The following is a 23,364-nucleotide window of genomic DNA, read 5'->3' on the forward strand; positions in this document are numbered from 1 at the left end:
TCATTTTTTTTTTGTTTGGCATATTTTGTATTTTTCTATGCATTAAGTATTTTTTAATTTTTAAATTTGCATGTGGTAAAATTCACACTTTGTGATATACAGTTATATTGACAAATGCATAGAATGTGTATCCATCACCATTACCAAGACACAAATCTCCTGTTGCTTGTTTATTGTTGCCTTCTCACCTTTTATCTCTGACCCACTGGTAAACACTGATCTGTTCTCTATGGCTATTGTTCAGCTTTTTCCATTTATAGGTTATTGTCCTATACATGGAATTACAGTTCTGTAGACATTTGGGTTAGCCTCTTTCACTTAGAATATGCATTTGAAATTCATGTTGTTGCATGTATTAATAGTTTGTTCCTTTTCAATAGTTTGTATCAATAGTTTGTTCCTGTTGCTAAGTAGTAATCTATAGTATGGATGGATGTACCATAGTTTGTTTATCCATTCATCTGTTGGTAGATGTTTGGGTTGTTTTCAGTTTTTAGCAATTACAAATACAGACAGCTGCTGCAAACATTTGAGAATAATTTTTGTATGAACTTAAGTTTTTATTTCACTTGAGTAAATACCTAGGAGTGGGATTGCTGAATCATATGGTAAGTGTATGTTTAGTTTTGTAAGAAACTGCGTCAAACTCTTTCAAAGTTTGCTATACCGTTTTGCATTCCTACCAGCATTATATGAGAGTTCCAGTTGCTCTGTGTCTTTGCTAACACTTAGTACTATCATTTTTTAAAATTTTTTTTCGCTTTTTTAGCAGATGTATATATCATTTGGTTTTAATTTTCATTTTCCTAATGATTAATGATGCTGACTATATTTTCATGTGCTTTTAAAATGCCTTTCTTTAACATTCTGAGAATGTTATTCTGCTTTTTAAACGACTGCAGTTGTTTTATTTTTCCAAAACAGAACAGTAAATGGCACTGACAAGGCCTTTGACGAGTGTTTGTCAGAGCGTTGTAGCTGCTACGTCACACAATCCAGAGGACACCATTCACATAAAAAACCAAAATAAACAAACAAAACCCCAAGTAACTCTGGAGTGTTGTAGTGCAACAGTCCTGGCTATATATTTACAGCCATTATCTAGAATTATTTGTGATTAGGTTCCATGGAAAATTTAAGTACTATTCAAATGTTGCATTTAAAAATCATTTTTCTGTGTTTCCTGAAATGAAATTTTGTCCAAGAGCAGGTTCCGAAGAGGTGTCCTGCAGGCAGTATGTCTAATGGATCAGACTTGGGAGACAGAGGTACTCAGCTCTGCTAGTCATTGCATGACTGAACGTGGGCATCTTATCTGGCTTATTTGAAGCCGTTATTTATCAGCAAAACAGGGTTGATAGTATCTCCCTTTTGTGGAATTATCAATAATGCTTGTAAAATACCTGACACAGAGTAGACTTCCTCAAGTTGCAACTGCTTTTGCTTCTATTTCCTAACACTACTTAGTGCTAATTACCCCCAAAAAACATATCCAACAAAGGCTTAGGGTACCAGCAAAGCAGAGGAAAAATAATTTTAAAAAATTTGAAAGCACTTAAAAGGATTTTTTAAAATTAGTGATCAGAAAAGAAATAAGATTTTTATTGGACTAACTTGTTTATTAGTATTTAATAGGGAGGAGGTGTAGAGGATTATACTGTTATATTTTCTGTACTTGGGGCTTCTGAAGGTCTTCATTTGGTACCACCACCAGCAGAACCATGGTCACCTCTGTATCATGCCCATGTTAAAGAAAAACCCTTTGAAATATATCATCTAATGTTTAGAGTCTTAGAGATACAACTTACTTGTTTGAGACAAGAAGATATGTGAATGAATACTAGTTGACATCATTAGTTCTATTCAGTAAAGTGAGAATATTTGCGGTCCCAGGGAATTTTATAAGATTTTTTAAAACTTTATCATTTCTTCATGATGATTCTTGTGATCCTCTGGATGCATAAAAGGGGTTCTGTGGAAAGTAACCTCACAGGATGATCTGACCATAAATTCCTAACTGGGCAGTTCATAGTAGGTAGTCACACCCTAGGCTTATAACTGTTTATTGTTTTTGTGCATCTAAGTTAACACACTTTTGAAATAAACTGTAACCACCCTCAAGAAAGCACATAATCTTAACTATTCTGTAATCCAATCCCTGCCTTGCTTCTTCCCACCTCCATGTAATCTTATTATATTCCCTCAATTTCAAATGCATAAAAGAAGCTGGAAAAACTGTTATTCTGCAGAGCCTTTGAGATCTTGCTCCCCAGCATATGTCATCAGTTTGGCTCAAATAAACTCTTACAAAAGTTTTCTATGGGTTTGGATGTCTCTTATGTCAACAGTTCCATGGGAATTTCAGTGAAGGAGAAGAGAACCAGGGAGATTAGATCTGCTGTCTGGATGGGCACTAAGGAGAGAGGTGTCACCAAACGATGGAACGGGTGCCAAGAGGAGAAGTGTAGGCTGAGTTTCTGGACCTGGGAAGTAACTTGAAAGTCTTAACTGTAAGAGATTGATGGTGCGATTTTGTTTCTTTGTTTGGTTTTAAATTGTCTCTCTACCTTGGTGTTTTCTGTTAGACATATTGGTTTCATACTTCTGTATAGTAAAGAGGTTTCACCTCCCACTTTTTGTTATTTCTCAAATGGATATGGATGTGTGTATATATATATATATATATATATATATATATATATATATTTGGTGGTAATACGGGGAAGAGTAAGAAATAGTCTAAGAAGTAGAATTAAAGGTCCTTCTCTTTCTCTATTTCTTCTCTCTCAGGTATTAAGTAATACATCAAAAAACTTTTATCCTAACCATTTTTTAGCTTGAGGTTAAAGAAGGAAAGTTTACATCAACACCTCCTATCTTCATGTGCCTTTTCTTGCATTTGACCCACTATAGCACATTCTCTGTTTTTCGCAAGTTAACAAAACCTAGATATTTAATGGGCACTATCTCTACTTGCTGAAAGACTAATTTTCTGAGGTTCTCTTTTAGTAAGGTATACCTTGTGAAGAAGCTCTGAAGTGATATGTAAGTGGAAGTGTGTGATGCTTACCAAAATTCTATTTAAAGAGAGAGGTGTACGTACCCTTCTTATCTTTTTCTCCAGCTGCCAGCAGACACCATGAGGACGGGCTATCCTCTAGGGATGGTGGGATGGAGAGCAGAAGGACACTATGACATACTGTGTTTCCCCGAAAATAAGACCTAGCTGGACAATCAGCTCGAATGCGTCTTTTGGAAGAAAAAGTAATGTAAGACCCGGTCTTATTTTACTATAACATAAGACCTGATCTCATGTAATATGATATATGATATGAATGACATGGTATGATACATGGTATCATATGATATTATATATCATATCATATAATAAATACCGGTCTCATATTAATTTTTGCTCCAAAAGACACATTAGAGCTGATTGTCCGGCTAGGTCTTATTTTCGGAGAAACACGGTAGTAGAACAGCGCCCTGCACTGCCTGTTTTCAGATTATTTTATTTCAGAGAAATAAACTTCTATTTCGTTTAAGCCATAGTTTTGGGTTTTTCTGTTATGTATAGCTGGATCTACTACCCCCCAGAACTCCATTCTAAGGCAGCTCCCCTTCTCCTGCTTCCTGGTCTGCAGTTGAACTCTAGATATTATTTCACTTTCCACTTCTAAATCCCTGAAGTTTCTCCATCCAACATTTTTCATAACATTTTTTCACAGGCATAACATTGTAATTAGAAGCTGCTATAAATACTAGTTAGGTAGTTTTTGAAATTGTATTTATTTTAAAGAAACCTTTTAGACAGAAGTATAAAAGAATGTGTAAGTGCAGTAACAGATATTTTATTTCCTAATGAAAAAGGTACAATTTCTAAAAAAAATTGTGTAGCCATTAAGTTCCCCCCAATGGTGGTCTAGATATAGATTGGTTTGGTTAATTGGCTACCTGCAACTCCTCCAGTGATTATATCTAGATCACCAATACCCTGCTTTTTACATCCCTCTGTTGGAGAGTTCATCTTACCTGTACTCGAGTCACGTGGTCCAAATGGAAGCTTATTTATCACCATCGCAGTTATTGGTTCAAGGATGGTTATGTGAGATGAGCAAATACTAGTCTTGTTCTGCTTTTTGGAAACCACCTTCCAGGGAAAGAGGTGCTCTCTAGTCTTGTAGCTGTAATGATGTAGAAGAGCTGTCTTAGAATCATATTCAGAGAGAAGCAGATATAGAGATGGAGGGAAACAATCCAGTCTTTTCTTCAGAAAATGCACACCATACCTCATCTGGGCTAATTAGAATCTCTTCTAGTAACCTCTGATAATTTGAAATTTAGACATAATTTCGAGTGAGACTGTGTTAGGCTTGAACTGTGTGAGACTTGAACTGGACAGTCAAATGAAGGTACAGAAGTTTCTTTGAAACCATATTCCTAAATATAAATAAATAAATATATTTTAAAAAGTTTAAAGGGTGATGGAAACTATGTTCTTTGTTCCTTTGAAGAAAGTTCTTGCCTGGCACAAAAATTGTATTGTCTTAGTTATTGAAGCAAATTACTCATTTGATAGAGTGTTTCATAGAGAAAAAAGAAGCAAGTTGTTCTTTATGGAAGCAGAGTATTTTTAAAGGAAAAAAAATGCCCTCCTAAACAACAATAAATATTCACAAAAATCTTCCTAATGCTGATGTTGTCATATAAATGCTGAGCACTCTGGTTCAGCTCTTGGACCTCTTTACAAGTAGAAAATGATCTTATTTTTATTTTAGGAATACCATACAGAAAAGTTGTTACTCAGTGGCTATACTGGTCCTTTGAAATGTGTGATGGTCCGTACTAGACTCTGATTAGGACTTACAACACTTTCCTGTCTCTACTGATAATGGTATTGTCTTTCATAATTCATTTAATATTTATGTTTCTTTCCTAATGCAAAAAGTATTTATTTTGTGGCAGAGTCATCTAGTATGGTTTCTTAAGCAGAATTATATAATTTTCTCAGTTAGAATTAGAGAGTTTTCCTAAAGTCTTTGTTATTCCTAGAACAATAGATAGGCAAATGAAAAGAGTGATCAGAATACTTTTAGTAATGTCACAGTGATTTCAATACAGTGGATGAAGAAGTATGTCGATTGCAGGACAGTGAAAGAAGACCAGGCGAAGTTACCTTGCTGGTATCACCCTAAGGACGTGTGACTCTTAAGAATGAACTAGCTTCTAAAATATTCCAATTCCCCCTCAGGACACCAACTTTTCTTCCTGCTGCTCCGGCCAACCTTTCCTTGTACTTCTGAACTTTGCCTACTCCTTTAGTGAGAGTATTTTTAGATAGCTTTTCTTTTGTCCTTGAAATTCCTGTTCCTGTACTGGGCAGTTTCCTAAACCTAACCAGTACTGCTGCCCAGACTTGACAGAGAGACGCATTTTCTTAGAAATTTTTGTCACTTTTGAATTTTAGAGGTCTGACTATTATCTTTGATTAGGCGATTCAGTAATTTGTTAAGCAAATGTTTGTTTCTTGACCAAATACTACATAACAGGTACTATATTAGGTTCTGGTCAGATGGTGAACAGTAACTAAACTGTTTGAAGGGAAGACATTTTAATCACTAGGTGCTACATTTTTCTTATTTTTATTTTATTTGTAATTTTAAACTTCAAATGCAAAAATAGAGATTATATTGAATCCCCATATATATATCACTTGACTTTAACCTCCCTCAATACTTTTTTCATTGATGTATTTTCAAGAAAACTCCAGAAACCATGCTACTTTATCCATAAATACTTGAGGATGAAACTTAAATTTTTTGTAGCATAACCATAATGCCATTGTCAGACCTAAAAAAATTAACTGTAATTCCTTAAAATTAACTAATACTCGTTCATAGTAAACTCCCCATTTATTTTGCATTTGTTTTGTTTGAATCAAGATTTCAAAAGGTTTGATCACTGTAATTGGTTGCGTAACATCTGTTTTAAGTTTCATTTACTTTAGAATAGTCCCCTCCCCCCTTTTTTCTCCTCCTGCTTTTGACTTGTTGAAGAAATACAGTTTTACTTTATTGGTTTTGTTCTGATAGAATTTAGTTAGATTTGGAATTATTAGCACTTGTTGCAACACATTTGATTTGTACTTGATAAAACCTACTTTTTTAAGTTTGTCAGTCAGCTGCAAAGAGTGACTTCTATAACTTTCTTAAGTGAATTGTCCAAACAACTACCTTAAGGTGCATCCATCCAGAGTCCTTCTTCGTGTTGGAAAAGACTTACCTTCTCTGGTGGTTAAAGGTCTTTTTTTTTTTTCAAACTCTTAGATTTTATAATATCTGTGGCTGGTATGTAAGTCACAAGCATTAGAGTTTATTACACATCATAGTCCAGTTATTTCATTTGTTGTAGATGAGAAGTACCCTTGACCTAGGTAAGATTGAGGAGAAACTTACCTGGTTGGCAATTTGTAACAGCAGAATCTTGCAGTAATCATTTTAGACCCACGGTAACAACACTTGAACTGTATTCTTCTATAATAAAAGTTAAAATCACACCTGCCACTTAAGTAAAAGAGGGAAAAATGAATAAATGTGAGCAAGTTACACAAAAGAAATGCATTTTATACAAAATTTTAGTAGTTAATTTCTTATTCAGATGATATGTCGGATAAGTGGCAAGATATTTTTTACAGAGACAATAAATTGACAGGTAAGTAATTTTCTTTATAACCTTTGGAATTTATTAATATTTTCTTCCTTATTTGGTATGTGTAGACTTATTATACACTATGGTTGTGGAGTTAGAGGAGATCAAGATTGTTGAAATATAGATGTCAGTTTAATTGTAGTTTATAGTACTGTACCTTAGAATAGTGGCCATTTCCTATTTTCATATATCTATAGAAAAAAATACATGTATGTTAATTAATAATTTAAAATTATTAAGCTATGGTTTACAATGAGATTTGTTAAATGAGTAAAAATATTTAAGTTTAAAAGTGAGTACGGTATAGAGGAGCATCCTACAAAATACCGACTTGGTGCTCCTCAAAACTGTCATCAGAAACAAGGAAAGTCGGAAAAGCTGTCACAGCCAGGAGGAACCTAAAGAGACATGGCAACTAAATATAATAACGTGGTTTCCTGGATAGGATCCTCGAACAGAAATAGGACATAGGTAAAAACTAAGGAAATCTGAATACACTATGGGCTTTAGTTAATAATAATATATTAGTACTGGCTTATTAATTGTAACAAATGTACCATACGTAATGTAAGGTGTTAATAATAGGGGAAGCTGAATGGGAGGGCAGTATATTGAAACTCTGTGCTGTCTTCTGAATTTTTCTTTAAATCTAAAACTTCTGAAAGAGACAAGCTATTTTAAAAAACGAGAAAATTTTAAATAATCATGAACAATATAGGCTGCTTGAGGACAGGGTCATTTGACATTAATATTTGTATACTTAAAGTCTAGCATATTGCCTAGCACAAAATAAACACTCAATAAATGTTTGTTGAGTGTTAATGTTATGCTTAAGTTATTTTGTGGAAGGAGCGTCTGGAAAGATAAGTAGAAGGAAGTTGGAAAAGAAGCTATTTAATTTTCTCAATTTTTATTAAAAAGCTACAAAAACTCAATTTAATACAAGTTGAATTTACTTGAACACATTTTATACCCAATGAATTGAAAATGTTTGCATAAACTTTTTATTATTGCTGGTGAAGCCAATTTGAAATCCTCAGTGTTGGAAATGATTCTGAAAAAACATCAAGCTTAGTTTATAAAACTATTTCATTCCATTAACAGGCTGAGTGAGTGCTAAACTGTTAAGCATAATTCCTTTAACAGATAGAATTAAATGTAATAGTAAAAAAAAGGAGTATATCAACATCATTAGCTATTAGGGAAATGCCAATTAAAATCACAGAGATACTGCCACATACCTATTAGAATAGCAAAACAAAAACAAACAACAAACTTGGACAATACCAAGCTGGCAAGGAAGTGGAGCAACGGAAACTCTCACATCTTGCTGATGGGAATGCAGAATTACAGTTTCTTTGGATAACAATTTGGCAATTTCTTGTAAACATACACTTCGCATAAAACCCAGAAATCCCACCCCTGCGTAATTGCTGAGGAGACTGTTCGTTCAAAAACTAGTATAGAAGTGTTTATAGCAGCCCTGTTCATCATTGTCAAAAACTGGAAACAACCCAAATGTCAGTATGTGAATGGATTCAACATACAATGGAATACTACTCAGTAATAAAAAGAACTGTTGATACATGCAGCAAGTTGGATTAATCTTAAAGGCATTATGCTTAGTGAAAGAAGCCAGTTTCATGATTCCATTTATATGACATTCTTGAAAACACAAAACTACAGTGATGGAGAACAGATCATAGGCTACCAGGGATTATGGGTGGGGAGAGGGTGTGGCTATAGAGAGGGCATAAGGGAGGTTTTCGGTGTGATGGGGCTGTTCTGTGTCCTGAGTATGATGGTGGTTACACAATTTATAAATGTGTTCAAATTCATAGAACTGTGTAACCCCACTCCTCCCCAGGAGTCACTTTTACTGTATGTTAATTTAAAAAGTAAAACCAAAGGCATACACACACACATACACACACACTCATGCACACATGTCTGCTTTAGAAGGCATTTGGTCTAATTACTGGCTAAATAAACTTAAGTACTGTCTGAAGTTTTCTCATTAGATTTTTTTAATGTTCAAGGATTTGTATGCAAAGTGAATGATGTACAGAAAATCTTTCATATTAAAAGAATTAGTACTATAAGCATTCTGTACAAAGAATTTGGGTGATCACGTAGTACAACTTCACATTTTTGAATAGGTAATATTTATTGAAATAATACCATCCAGTGGGCACTTTGCTGAACATTTTAACTATACTTTGCTCATAATTATGGTTAAGTATTATTTTCCCTATTTTACACATTAGGAAACTCAAGCATAGAATTACTAGATGACTTGCCTACGATCACACAAGAATGTGATAGAGCTGGAATTTCAACTATGTCTGTCAGACTCAAAATTCTCTCCCACCCACCCCCTTGTTTTAAATCATGTTGTAAAATAAAGCACAGATTCAGACAACCACACAAATGTATTCAATGTATTATAAAGTGAACACAATTGTAACTACCACACAGGGCATGAAGTAGAACTTTGCCAGCTACCCCAGAAGCTCTCCATGTACCCTATCCCCATCAACTGCCTCCCTCTACAGGAGTAACCATTGTATTGATTTTTATATTAATCCATAATTTCATCACCCAAGTGTGTATCTCTAGAAACTATAATCTTATCTGTTTTCTTTTTGAAGTTGATACATCTTTTGATCCTTTTAATCTGTAGATCCCCTCCTCTGATCTCTTTCTTACAGTTTAGTTATTGAACCCTGGACTATTGGATTTATAGAGTTTCCCACAGTTTGGATTCTGCTTGCATACTAATGGTGTGATTCAGCATGTCTCCCTGTTCTCTATGTGTCCTGTAGATTTTTCCACGGGATCCTGAGCCTTGGTCAGAATTACGCGTGATTTCTTTGCAAGACTGTAGGAGGTGTTGTGTTCATCAGGAGGCCCTTGGTATCTGGATGAGTCCTTTTGGTGTGTGATGTTAGGAGCCATTGACATATAATATCTAGATCCAGTAATTCATTGGGGATTACAAATTGGTGATATTCTAAATCATTTCGCTTTTGTTTATGACTTAGGATATTTGCGTGGAATGATCTCCTCATCTGCTATTTTGTTATCAAATAGTACATTTTATAAGGAAAAGAGGATAAAATGCTTAATTTTTTATTTACCAATTTTCAAGATAGTGATTTTGTTCCCTAAAAATCTTCGAAGGTGTTTTAGTGTTTTTTTATTTTTTATTTAAGGATCATCATGATCTCATGAATTTAGACATATTTAGATTTTAATCTATTACAATCAATATGGTTAGGGAGGCTCAAATTGTCCCTTTTGATCAGTGGGAGCCTCTTTAAGAGGTTGCTGAATCTCTTCATATTACCCTAGTAAGTCTTTGATAGCCTTCTTGCTAATGGTATGATAAGCTGTTATAGGCTTATTTAAAATTTTCTGCTGATTCTGTGGAATCAGCCATATCTCCAAAAATCCCTGGCAACAGAGATTATTATATAATAGAGTTAATATTAGTTGAGGAGAGCTTCAACTAAGAGCCACCAGTAAAAACAACTTCAATTTGGCTTAAAACAGTACTTGGGATGTAATAGGAACTCAAGAAATATTTGTTAAGGTCTATGATTTTGTACCTCTTTTTTCCCCTCCCAGTGCCTGGCTGCTAGGCGCTTAGTAAATGAGTGAGATCATGGTCTTTGATAGCAGACCTTATTCTACCATATGTTAGTTGTGTGACCTTGAAGAGAGAAGTTACTTTACTATAGTTCTATTTCTCTATCTGTAAAAAATCTTCGAAGGTGTTTTAGTGTCTTTTTTTTTTCTATTTAAGGATCATCATGATCTCATGAATTTAGACATATTTAGATTTTAATCTATTACAATCTATTTAATCTATTACAATGGGTTAATAACTAGGGTTGGTATTATGAGGTTTAAGTGAAATAATTTAACATCAGTCAATAATTTAATAATTAACATAGTGGCTGGTACATTGTAGATGCTTAATAGAACATAGCTACAGTTATTATTACTGTTATTGGGTTTATATATTTTCTTCAATTAATTATTGAATTATATTTTATTTAATATCAGTGTAAAACCAAATACATGGAGTATACCTACTAATTGGTGGGTATAAGCAGCCCATCAGCAGTTTGGGTAACAAAAATGAACTAATTTGGCATTATAGCTTTCCTTTTACAAATTAATATAGAGAATATGTAGTTGCATGTATTAATAATTTGAACCATAATGTTTGCCAAATTGGCTATTAAGCATTGTATTTATAGTTTTCTGCTGAAGTAGAAATAGACAAAAAGTAAAGATATGTTTTCTACAGTATACCAAATTAACTTGTAATACAGTTAGTCTTTGATTTACAAACACTCTAACTTTAAATGCTCTTTAGAATAGAAATGGCCTGGGAAATGAGGGATCCCAGTGTAGAGGAATGCTCTCTTGTGTGAGTTCTCAGCAAGCACTATTAATTAATCTTATCTTTGACCTCAGACTCTGGTGCTCAATACCTCTCTGCAATGTTGCCAGGAGTGGTGGGGACATCTCTGCTCTCACTGACAGAGAGGCACATGAATTCCTGAGATCACAATTTGGAACTTAGAATATTAATACAACTTCACCACCACACACAAACACACTCGCATGTGTGCGCACGTTTCCCTGTATTTATAAATGGTAGCTAGATATAATTGGTGAATTACTATTTAAGTGTGGGCTGGCTTGGGAGTAGAATTACCATTTTTAGCACTGGTTTCACATAAAATGAAAGTGCATTCCAAGTTCTGAATAGGTTTTGGAATAGCCTATTCACTCATGGTGACCTGCTTATTTTTATGTATGAAAAGCTTCATTGCTTGTCAGGTGCCAAGCATAAAATGTTTGGTACATTTACTAGCTTGTAATCATTTGAGATTATATTTCCGAAGCTTCATGTTAAGCCATGTACTGCAGGTTCTTTTTAATGTAATTGAGACTTAATGATAGTATTACTGATATTTTGTTAACGAATGATTAAAAACAGTAACATTTTTAATCTGTGTAACTTGATAGAGTAGGAAAAAACTATGGTTTTGGAGTCAGATTTGAGGTCAGATTCTAGCGCCACCATTTATTAACTGAATTTGTTTCCTCAACTATAAAATGGAGATGATAATTTCAGAGTAGTTATACGATTTTACATGATTTCAGCCCATTCAAAGTGCTTAGTCAAGGTAGTTGGTACACATTAAACACTCTGTAGCATACCATTAGATCCTTAATTCCTTGCAGTTAGTCCTTTAGCAACTTGATATACATAAAAATGAGCATTTTACTGAGCTACAGCATAGAATTATGTTTTAAAAGGCATAGTAGTAAATAGGTGTGATAACATATTTTTATATTTCTTTGGTTATGTTAATTAAGGATGGCTTAATTTTTCACATTTTTATGATGCTCCTAAAAAACATTTAAGTACTTATACATTAACGAAAACTTAGTAAAAACAGTGAATAAAATAATGTGCTGTTTATTCTCAAATTATTTTACATAGCATTGTTTGCTTTAGCAGAAAGTCTTTTATGGGATTATTGGCTGAATTTTTATTTTCTGTTATGAAATAGCAAACTTAAGAAAAAAGAAACAGTAAGCTTTTGAAATGCATATATACTTCTAAAATTCAAATGTAGTTTGTCAATGGCCAATACTGACCTACAAGGCCATTGCAATGAAGGTGAGGTAGAAACCTTAGAATATAAATGAATTTGATTGTTTTTTTTATGAACCTGATGATGTAAATATAAAAATGTAACTAATGTAATATGTTTATAAACTTAGCTTAGGTTAATAAGCTAAGCACAATTAAACAACAAAATAAATAATGTTCCTGGCTTTGAACATTGAAAATGGTTTGTGAGAAAGTTTGTCTCAGTTAACGAATGTTTCATTTCAATACTGTTTGTCTAGGCAGTAATAAATATGGGATGCCTAGAGAAAATTTATTGATTGGTATTTGTCCTGAGCGCCTGGAAGGGCCACATTTCAGTCTCTTCCTGAAAATCAAGGGGACATTAACCCCTTGGGAGGGCCTATGTCCCTGCGTGGTACTTGTAACGCGAGTGGGGAACAAAGTCCCGACATACAGGTTCAGATACAGTGAGTGACACAGCTTTTTTTGGGAGCCAGTGTTCCTCCAGAGGCCAGTGCTCTGGTAAACACCATAGGTTACACAAGAGAAAATAGAATTTAATACGGAACCAAGTCCCAGAGTCAGTGAAGATGGAGTAGGTCCCTGGTCTGGGACAGACGACTGGGCCCCCGACGGGTCTGAGGCGAGCTGGTCTTGCAAGGAAGAGCTTGGGGGAGTCCCATATCGCGGCTTGCACCGCGCACAGGGTCTTAGCCGGAGCGCCCAGTCGGACTACTCGTGGCACTGCTCTCGGACTCTGCTGTTAGCCTCTTTTCCTTGGACTTTTTACTTCGTAGGTGATAACCACAAGTTGTTTTGGTGAACGTGTTTACCACTCAATTTTGTTTGCTCAGTTTCACACATAAACATGTTCATTTTCACTTCACTTGTATCAGTCTCCCACATGTATGACCATAGTCCTGGCTTTCGTCCCTACTAGTAAACAACTTGTTTTGCAAACCTCAATCCAACAACCTTGTTCATAGTATATTTTATTACGCTCTACACAGTATTATATACTTAAAATGTGTAGCTTTGTGGATGGTAGAGATAGGAGGTTATTCACTCTTTCCCGACTTCTCTCTCCTTATTTACCCTTCTCCTCACTTCTCATCCTGCTCTTTTCTTTCCCCTTCATTTCCTCCCCGTTTCCCCATTTTTCTTTTCTCCAATTGTCTCTACAGAGAATTTTAATTAAACCTATGAAACATTTCAAACATATTAAAAAGTACAGTAAATCGTACAGCAGACGTTATTCACCACTGAAATTAAACAAATGTTCTTTTTTGCAGTATTTAGTTTAGCTCTTAATTTTTTTAAAGGGCATGCAGAAGAACAGGGATTCTTGACTTGATCAACGAGTTGTTTTTTTGCCTGGCTTTATGGAATTTCACCCTGAGTGTATACAAATTAATATTAAGTCAAAGACTCAGGTGGACCCCTATGTAGATGTCTGGAGCTTTTTTCTCCATAATTTCTTCCTCTTTGGTACGTTGTCCAGTAAATCCTGTCATCTATACCTTTCTTTTCTTTTTTTTTTTTTTAAACTAAAGTTTATTGGGATGACAATTGTTAGCTACCTTTCTGAATTCCGATCTTTGTCTTTTCGAGTCAGTGAATCTGCTTTGAATCTCCCTGCCTGCAGTGGTGTCTAGAACATGTCTCTTGGCAGAAAGTAAAGGCGCACATAGGGCTTATCCATCTTGTTTTCTTTTCTCAAAGAACGCAGATCTACACTAATTGTTCAATGTCTAGAAACTGTTGTTACATGTTTTGTCTAGTTTTGTGGTTGTTTACTGTCTGAAGGTAAATGTGGTACCAGATACTCCATGACTAGAAGCATACATACTACTGGATTATTGTAGAAAGGAGGGAGGTTGGGAAAGACTTCCAGGTGAGGTTACAGGAAGGAATCACAATGAGCCTTGACTGATTTTTCATTTAATGGCCATTCAGGAATTGAATGTTAATTGGCCGTGGGAGTAGTTGACTTGGTAATGGATTGTCCTTTTAAATAGATCTATTAGATGAGATAATGTGCATAGTAAACTACTGTACAAATTTGCTTATTATTTGGTTTGGAGTAATTTATTGAATGTTCTTATAGACTGTTGTGTCTCAGTTTTTTTTGACTTTTGGAATTTAAAATGAAAATAGTTGGATTGTGGTGGAGGCGTTGGTGTTGGTGATGATGCTTTTATATTATTTCTATCAGCAAAAATTGGTTACTAGGCTTTGATGTCATTGGAGAAAGATGATGACTTCTCACAATTTATAATCTCAGTCTGATCTCATTTTTATTTTTATTATTTTATTATTATTATTTTTTAATATTTTAAAATAGTAAACGTAACTGGCAGAAAGACATTTCCATAGAATGTATTGTGTCTCTATATCATTCCTGGGTATTTGTACTCAGTGACTTGCATATATTAATACATACTCAGTGAACATTTGATATGTGACTTGCACATACTTACTCAGTGAACACTGATGTGTGAATCTTTATTAAGAGCATTTCACTTGCAGTCAATCATAATGATTACTTTCTATGTGTCAAAAATGGTCCCAGATGATGGAGAGGCAGCAACAAAAGAAGTAGGAGATAGGGTCCCTAATCAGAAGACTAAATGAGATAGCACACATATAAGGCAGCAGAGGATTCTAGCAAGGATTAGTGGAGTACAGAATGATTATATCAGCTTTTAAGGAGGAATGGAGGGGCTGGATTTTGAGAAAGTTGACAGATATACATTGATTGACAAAGAGGATAAGGGAGAAAAAAAAGTCCCTGTTCTAAAAAGAAGGAATAGTGTGTTGCAGAGTGACAGCTGAGAATGACAGAATTGTTCTGTGGAAAGCAAGCAAATTAAATTGACTTGAATGGAAGTTTGTGTAGAAGATAGTCAGAAGTTAGGTTGTACAGCTAATTGGGGTGAGGGAGATAGGGAAGATTTTGAGTGTGAATGTGAAAAGACAGACATTTCAGATTGCCCTATAGATTAAAAAGTAGACAAAATTGAAGAATTTTGTGTTCACAAAGCAAGTTTTATAGGTGCTGACTTATTTTAAGATGAACTCCGAAGCAAATTAAGACAGTTACTGTATTTGAGTGTAATTTGCAAAATGAAAACCCATTCCTTATTGGGATTTGAAAAGCACTGCTTGTAGTATAAGTGAATATACAAACATTTTACATATCACGACTGGCTACATAAGGGAAGAAAAAAAGGATTTTAAGAAAAGTATAATAATACTAACTGAAATTGAGTAGGGCTTAGTTTCATGTATTTTTCTTTTGTTGCAGATCGCTGCTTTTGCTAAGAGAGCACCCATGAGTCTGATGATGTTTTCATTCAAGATAAAGTGCTCTATTGCCTTTTTCATTAACTGAACACAACTCAGGTTAGTACATTTTTGGACAGCACGTACGAGTTCCAATTATATGTTAATACTTTGAGAAATGAATAGTTTTGTGTTTGAAGCTACATATGTATGTACTAGTGAAGTAGAAAGGCCAAGTCAGTCTAAACTCTATTAAATTGTGTATTAGTTAACATTTTCTGATGCCCTACTAGGTACAATTTGCAATGCGATAAGATAAAAAATGTTTTACTTCCTGTTTAATGGTTTTGTACTTTAAAGTAACGGACTGGATAAAACAAATTATGGCTGAATATGGTACATTGTACTTTTGGCATCGTTGTGTGGCATATCTGGTGCTGAAAATATCTTGAAATTTTAAAGACAGTAGCTGACTTTTTAAGGTTTCATTCTTGACCAGATTTCAGTCATACATTAAAATTTTTATTTATTTGTTTTTAGTGTTCAGTCTATGAGTTTTGGTAAATGTATATTCATCACCATAATCTTCTAAATTCACTCATGTTGCCTCTTTGTAGTCCACCTCTCCCTCTACCTCAAAGCCTAGCAATCACTGATGTGTTTTTTGTCCCTATAATTTACCTTTTCCAATGTCATTTAAATGGAATCATTTAGTATGTAGCTATAAAAATCTGGCTTCTTCGACTTAACATAATGCATTTTGATTCATCCATGTTGTACATACCAGTAGTTCTTTTTTTTCTTTCATTGCTTAGTAGTGTTCTGTAGGATACACTACAGTTGGTTTATCCATTCATCAGCTGATGGACATTGGGGAGTTTCTAGTTTTTGGTGATTATTGCAATCATGCTTATTTTTCTGTTTTTATTGTGATAAAATACACATAATATAAAATTTACCATCTAAGGTTCTGACTTCTCATCTGTAGAATGAATATAGTGTTGCAGAAAAGCCACGAGAACCGAGAGACTCAAGCGGCATGCGGAGATCAGGGAGAACACAGCTTTATTACGCTGGCGGGCTCAGCGGGATTGTTCCCAAAGACTGAGCACTTACTGGGGTCGGGAGCTTTGTTTTATAGGGTTAGTCCTCCGGGTTGGGGTGGGGGAAATCTAGCCAGGGTGCGGAGGAGGTCCGTCCCTAACAGCTGTGATCGCACAACATTGTTTTGAGGGGAAAGCCTCTAACTGCTGTGTTTGCAGGAAATTGCTCCGATAAGGTGTCGGAGGAGGAGGGGGAAGCTCCTAGCGGTGCCTGCAGAAAACAAACGTCCCAACAATAAGAATATTTATCCTGAGGCTTGTAATGAGGATTAAATAGAATAAATTACATAAAAGTATGTAGCAGTAGAGTTAGACGTTTCATAAACTTTTGTCTTTGTTTTTATTATTTTTTGAAATGACCAGTGGAAACTACTTTTCTATTGCCTAGTTCCCTAGTGAGTCTATATGGACACAGAAATAGTATCCCCAGTTACCTTGGATCCCATCAAGAAAATAAAAATGAAGCAAATTCCTGCTGTGTTGACCTCCTGGAACTTTTCACAGTTTGAAAGAAAATTAATCAGGCCATTGTCAGCATAAGACTATATTAGAAAATGCTGGGCATGAAAAACTCTGAAGGAGAGTTTTAACTTGGGGAAGGGTGGTAGAATTTTTTTACAGGGACTCAGCAGGATGGGTCAGGCATAGTTCAGCTAGTTTGGGGAATAGTTGGTCAAGGATGGCTGTCAGAGAATTGATCTTGTAGATTAGCAGCCATTGGGCAATTTGGATTTTATCAAGAGGATTGGGAAGAAGCAGCTGTGGGGAGCAAGGACATGAGAAGGCCAATATACAATTCTCAGGTTTTTAGTGTCTTCACAGTAGTTTTTTCTGTCATTGGCTCTTGCAGTCTTCTCCCAACCCCCTCCCCAACTTTCCTCCGAACTAGAAACGCCTTTTATCTTGGTCATGATTTTAGAATGCTTCTAGCTATTGATCTCAGAAGGCAGTATCTTTATGAAACTTCAAAGAACAAGGAATTACATATTTCGTAGTACTGGAAAATTCTGCCGGTTTTTGCTCCCTGCCTTTTTTGTACTATGTTTTGGATCCTGTTATGTAGGTGCTCTGCAGTAGAGGAAACAATAATGTATGATAATGAAAAGCTTCAAAGTAGACATATGGCTGGAAGGGAGATTTGAGTAGGATTTTGCAGCAGCTATTTTCGTTGATGACACATCTTCAACTTAAATTGCAATTGACTTTTTAAATTTTGCCTTATCCTTCTGTGGTGATTATAGAAGTCAAATGAGATCATTTTTGATAGCTGGTTTGTAAACTTTTGTATGTGCAGCCAACCTTTCAAAGCCTACGTGTGCTTTTCAGAGAGCTCAATTTGTGACCGAATGGATCAGCTTAGCTGTTCCCTTGTATCTTTTTAATGTATTACTGGTTTACAGCAGATGATGCTTAACACTCTTTATTCTTGAGCTTGGTGAATTGCTGTCTGTGGTTCATGTGATTTCTTTGCCTTTATGAAGTACTTTTTGACTACTAGTGGATCCAATCTTTTGTAGATAGAAGCCATGCTTTGAAATTAAATGATCCTTGTCCTCTTTGAATATGTAAATCCTCTTATTATCTGCTAGTTTCCCTCTTTCTTTGTGGCTCCCTGTGTTCCTCTTGTAATGCTTGCTTAGCTTTTAATTTAAATACAATTAGTTCGTGTACATGAAAAACATTGGTCTATGCAGAATTAGGAAAATATGAATATTTGACCACCATATTTAGGATTATTGGGCCATTTCTTCCCAACTTTTCAGAATATAGAAAAAGAGGTGGGTTTCTTATTCTTTCCTAATCAAGCTCACCATAGGCCTTGTACTTTTCAAGTAAGCTTGAATGGAGAAAAGATATATGAAGAATAGTATACCTGCTATTTCTACTGTATATACTTACAAGTATGGAAAATATATTTGATTTACTGTGAGGCTCTCAGGGTAAATGGGTCAGGTGTAATCAGTATTTTAGTATTGTCATGTATTATTAATTACTTTTCTCTAAAGTATGAGAAAGTTATGTTATTTTGTTCCGCAAAATATCACAAAAATTTCAGTAATATGGCTTTCTCTTTTGATACTCAGAAGTCAGAGAACAGATTTATTTACAACTAAAGAATAAGTCACTGGCGAGAACCTATTCTTTGTAATATGAGTGTATTACTTTGCTCCTTACACCTCGTTCACCTCCACTTGTAGCATTTGGTAATATGAAGCAAATGTTACTACCCTAGCTTTCTTTAATTTTCTGGGCAGTATCTTTTTAGTCTCAATATCTTTAAATCTTGGGAACTATGAAAGGCTTCTTTATCCTTTTTCATGTCTTTTTCAAGAAAGTAGTATCTTTATGTATTCTTGACGTTTTTGTAGAAATCCCTGCTACCCACAGATAGAAATAAAAACATGCAATGTAAAATCTCTGCTGTTTTAGGACATTTTTAAAAATGAACGAATCAGTTATTTAAAAAGTTCCTTTGATAATTGATTTTTTCACTTTTTTCCCCAGCTTTATTGAGGTATAATTTACAAGTAAAATTGTGAGATACTTAAAGTGTACATCATGGTGACTTGACATATGTATACATTGTGAAAGGACTCCTACCATCTAGATAATTAACATATTCATCACCTTACCTATTTATCTTTTTGTGTGTGTGTGAGAACATTTAAGTTCTCTCTAGGCCAGGGGTGTCCAAACTTTTTTCAACGGTTTTCACCAAGGGCCATATGCGGTAAAATACACAAACAGCCGGGCCACTCACTCGAGGTGAAGTACGTATTGCCTCACCTGGTTTATTTAAGTGAACTAAATATATTTTTGGAATTTGCTGCAGGCCAATAAAAAATGGATCGGACACCCCTGCTCTAAGCAAATCTTAAATCTTAATATCAACTATAGTACCTGTGTTTTGCATTGGATCCTCAGATTTTATTCATGTGAAGCTGAGAAAGTTTGCTCCCTTTAACCAACCTTTTCCTGTGTCCCCCACCACCCAGTCCCTGACCACCACTTTTCTACTTTCTGTTTCTATGGGTTTGACTTTTTTATTTTTTTTCTTGTCTTTTTTTCAGATTCTACATGTGAGTAATACCGTGTAGTATTTGTCTTTCTGTCTAGCTTATTTCACTTAGTATAATGCCCTCAAGATCCATCCATGTTGCAAACGGCAGGATTTTCATCTTTTCTTATGTCTATATAATGTTCTATTCTCTCTCTCATCACATCTTCTTTATCCATTCCTCTGTTGATGGACACTTAGATTGTTTCCATATCTTGGCTATTGTGAATAATGCTGCAATGAACATGGAAGTGTAGATTTCTCTTTTTCCATATTTTGTTTTTAGTGTATATAAACACAACTGATTTTTGTATAATAATTTTGTACTATGTAACTTTATTGATTTTGTTGATTAGTTCTAACAGTTTATTTTTGTGGAGTCTTTAGGATTTTCTACATATATTATGTCGTCTGCAAATAGTGACAGTTTTACTTTTTTCCCCCTTCTTATTTTGATGCCTTTCATTTCTTTTTTCTTGCCTAATTGCCCTGGCTAGGACTTCCAGTGCTGTGTTGAATAAAAGTGGTGAGAGTGAGAATCCTTGTCTTCTTATTCCTGATCTTAGAGGAAAAACTTTCAACTTTCCCCTGTTTATTATGGTGTTAGCTGTGGCTTGTCATATATGGCTTTTATTATGTTGAGGTACATTTCCTTTAAATACACTCTGTTGAGAGTTTTTCTTTTATTATGAATGTATGCTGAATTTTGTCAAATGGTTTCTGCATCTGTTGAGATGATCATATGATTTTTATCCTTTATTTTGTGTGTGGTGTATCACATTGATTTACATATGTCAAACCATCCCTGCATCCCTAGAATAAATCCCACTTGATCATGGTGTGTGACCTTTTTAATGTATTGTTGAATAATGTTTGCTAATATTTTGTTGAGGATTTTTGCATTTATGTTCGTCGGGGATATTGGCCTTTAGTTTTCTTTTAGTGTCCTTATTTGGTTTTGGTAACAGGGTAATGCTGGCCTCATAAAATGAATTTGGAAATGTTCCAGCCTCTTCCATTTTTTGGAAGAGTTTGAGAAGGATTGGTATCAGTTCTTTAAATGTTTGGTAGAATCCACTGGTGAAGCTGTCTGGTCCTAGACATTTCTTTGTTGAGAGGTTTTGATTGCTGATTTAATCGCTTTACTAGGAGTAATCAATCTGTTCGGATTTTTTATTTCTTCATGATTTAGTCTTGTTAGGTTGCATTGTTTTTTTTTAAGGAATTTGTCCATTTCTTCTAGGTTGTTCAATTTGTTCGTGTATAATTGTTCATGTAGTCTCTTAGATGACTTTGTATTTGTGTGGTATCAATTGTAGTATCTTTCATTTGTAATTTTATTTGAGTCCTCTTTTTTGGGGGGGGGTCTAGATAAAAGAGTGCATGATTTGCTTATCTTTTCAAAAAATCAACTTTTAGCTTTATTTAGTTTTTCTATTGTCTTTTTATTTTGTGTTTTGTTTATTTCTGCTCTGATCTTTGGGCTTTTTGTTGTTGTTGTTGTTTTTTTCTATTAACTTTGGTTTTTTTTTATTATTTTTCAGTGAGGTATAAAGTTAGATTATTTATTTGAGCTCTTTTTTGTTAATGTGGGCATTGATTGCTACAAACTTCCTGTTTAGAACTACTTTCACACATCCTAAGTTTTAGTACATTTTCATTTGTGTAAATACATTTTTCTATTTTTATTTTGATTTCTTCCTTGACCTATTGGTTGTTCAGAAGCATGCTCTTGAATCTCCACATATTTGTGAATTTTCCTGTATTCTCTTAATTAACTTATAATTTCATACCATTGTGGTCAGAAAAGATGCTTGATGTGATGTGATTTCAGCTTTCTTAAATTTAATAAGACTTGTTTTGTGGCCTGTTTGTTATATAATTTATTCTGGAGACTTCCAGATGTGCTTGAGCAGAATGTATTCTGCTGTAGACGGTTTTCAGGGAAAGGCCGGAATCTGGGTGTTTCTGTATGGTCCTTCTGCGCCGAGCCCTGGGGGTTAGCCACTTCAGAACTGTTTCTTTGATTGCGCTGGTCCTGTGCGCTCTGTGAAAGCAAGCCTCACTTGCTACCAGAACCAGGTGGCAATCAAGGGGCGCATCCCCTGGCTGGCAGAGCCTCCTTCGGAGAAACCCTGGGGGGTAGACATTTCTGTCTGTTGCCTTTGAGCTGAGCCCTGGGGGAAGAGGCATAGCAGTCCTTTGTTTGCTGTAGTCTTGTGGGTCTCTTAGATGCAAGCCTTAGATGCAAGGCTTTTAGAGCTAGGTGTTTTAGAGGGCACGTTTCTTGGATGGAAGTTTTAAAAGTTGGGGCACTAGATGTTGGGTCCAAACCCTTCTCTTCAGGGAGAAGCTAGTGGTTGTGAATTCCCTCTCAGATCTGTGTTGCTGTGCTGGGAGTGGGGTTTATGGCGAGAGTGTGTTTTAGCTTTTCCTTCCTGTTTGATGTAGGTTTTTTCCTTGTTCACCTCAGGTGTAGTTGTTGCTCAGCCAGTTCCTGGATTTCTTTCAGAGGGACTTGTTTCATGTTTAGCTGTAATTCAGTGTGTCTGTGAGAGGAAGTGAGTTCAGGAGCTTTTAAGCCGCTATTTTGGACCAGAATCAGATTTGTGATTTTTAAGTTATTGTCCCTTTTAATGAATAATTATTTAGGGAATTAACTGAGATCCCTATCATGACACAAAATGTGATATAAAATAACACAAAAGTGAGTCTTAAAAATGCGTATACCTTCATTTGTGTTGGTGCATGATGTACTTTTTTTTATAGTAAATACATTATTTGGGAATATATTTGGAATCATATCAAAAGGATTCTATGTCTTGTTTATTGGTATCAGACATATATGTAATTGGGGTCATAGACTTGTCTCATAGTTACATAAAATAGATGGCAAGGTAAGGGAGAAGAAATGTAAAATGTGAGCTTCTGCAAAAATACCAGAGGAAAGACATACCGTGTTCTTTCTAATGTACTTTTTTAATGTTAAAAAAAATTAAGAACTCCCAAAACCCAAGAAAGTTGAGAATGCTTCTCGCATTTATATAAGAATTCTTATCTATTAGTTGCAGAGCAAAAACAATAGAATATTAATTAACTATATAGTAAAAAATAGCTTTTAACTATGAAGAAGTCCTTCTATCAAATTCTTCAGTTTATTAAAACCACTTTTGGTTATTATTTTTTAAAAATGTATTTTTGTATTCTAAAAATAGGTTCAGAACAGCTGTAATTACAGCTGCAGATTTAGTCAAAATAGCAGTTTTTTTTAAGACTTCTCACTCCTCTTTTACATCTCTTTTCCTCACCCCAAGTAACCCAAATTTAGTTGTAAAAGTTTTGGTAAGCTCAGGATTCCCAAAACTGGAGTGCCATATGCAGGTGTGATAATTATGTGTGACTCTTTATTAAAGTTTCCAATCACTTTTAGTTCTTCTATTATGTGTACAGTTAAATGATTTTTGTCAGCTTGTTTCTGCATTGAATTTTATAGATATATGTTTAGTGATTTTTATCAAGGCCCAGGCATCTGCTAAAACTAATTA

The 23,364-nt window shown here is 34.9% G+C and overlaps 1 protein-coding gene across 2 annotated transcripts in view; it reads left to right on the forward strand.

The window, feature by feature from the left end:
- Positions 1-23,364, forward strand: part of FUT8 (fucosyltransferase 8) — a 207,073-nt gene that overhangs the window by 19,920 nt on the left and 163,789 nt on the right. Inside the window, exon 2 of one of the 2 annotated variants that reach the window (XM_081049403.1) lies at positions 15,681-15,778. The exons of the other annotated variant lie outside the window; for it this stretch is intronic. The gene's annotated coding sequence lies outside the window, so the exon portion shown is untranslated. The remainder of the gene's footprint in view (positions 1-15,680; positions 15,779-23,364) is intronic. 2 annotated transcript variants of the gene reach the window in all.

This window comes from Rhinolophus hipposideros (genome assembly GCF_964194185.1).
Source record: "Rhinolophus hipposideros genome assembly, chromosome: 5".
Classification (NCBI taxonomy): Eukaryota; Metazoa; Chordata; class Mammalia; order Chiroptera; family Rhinolophidae; genus Rhinolophus; species Rhinolophus hipposideros.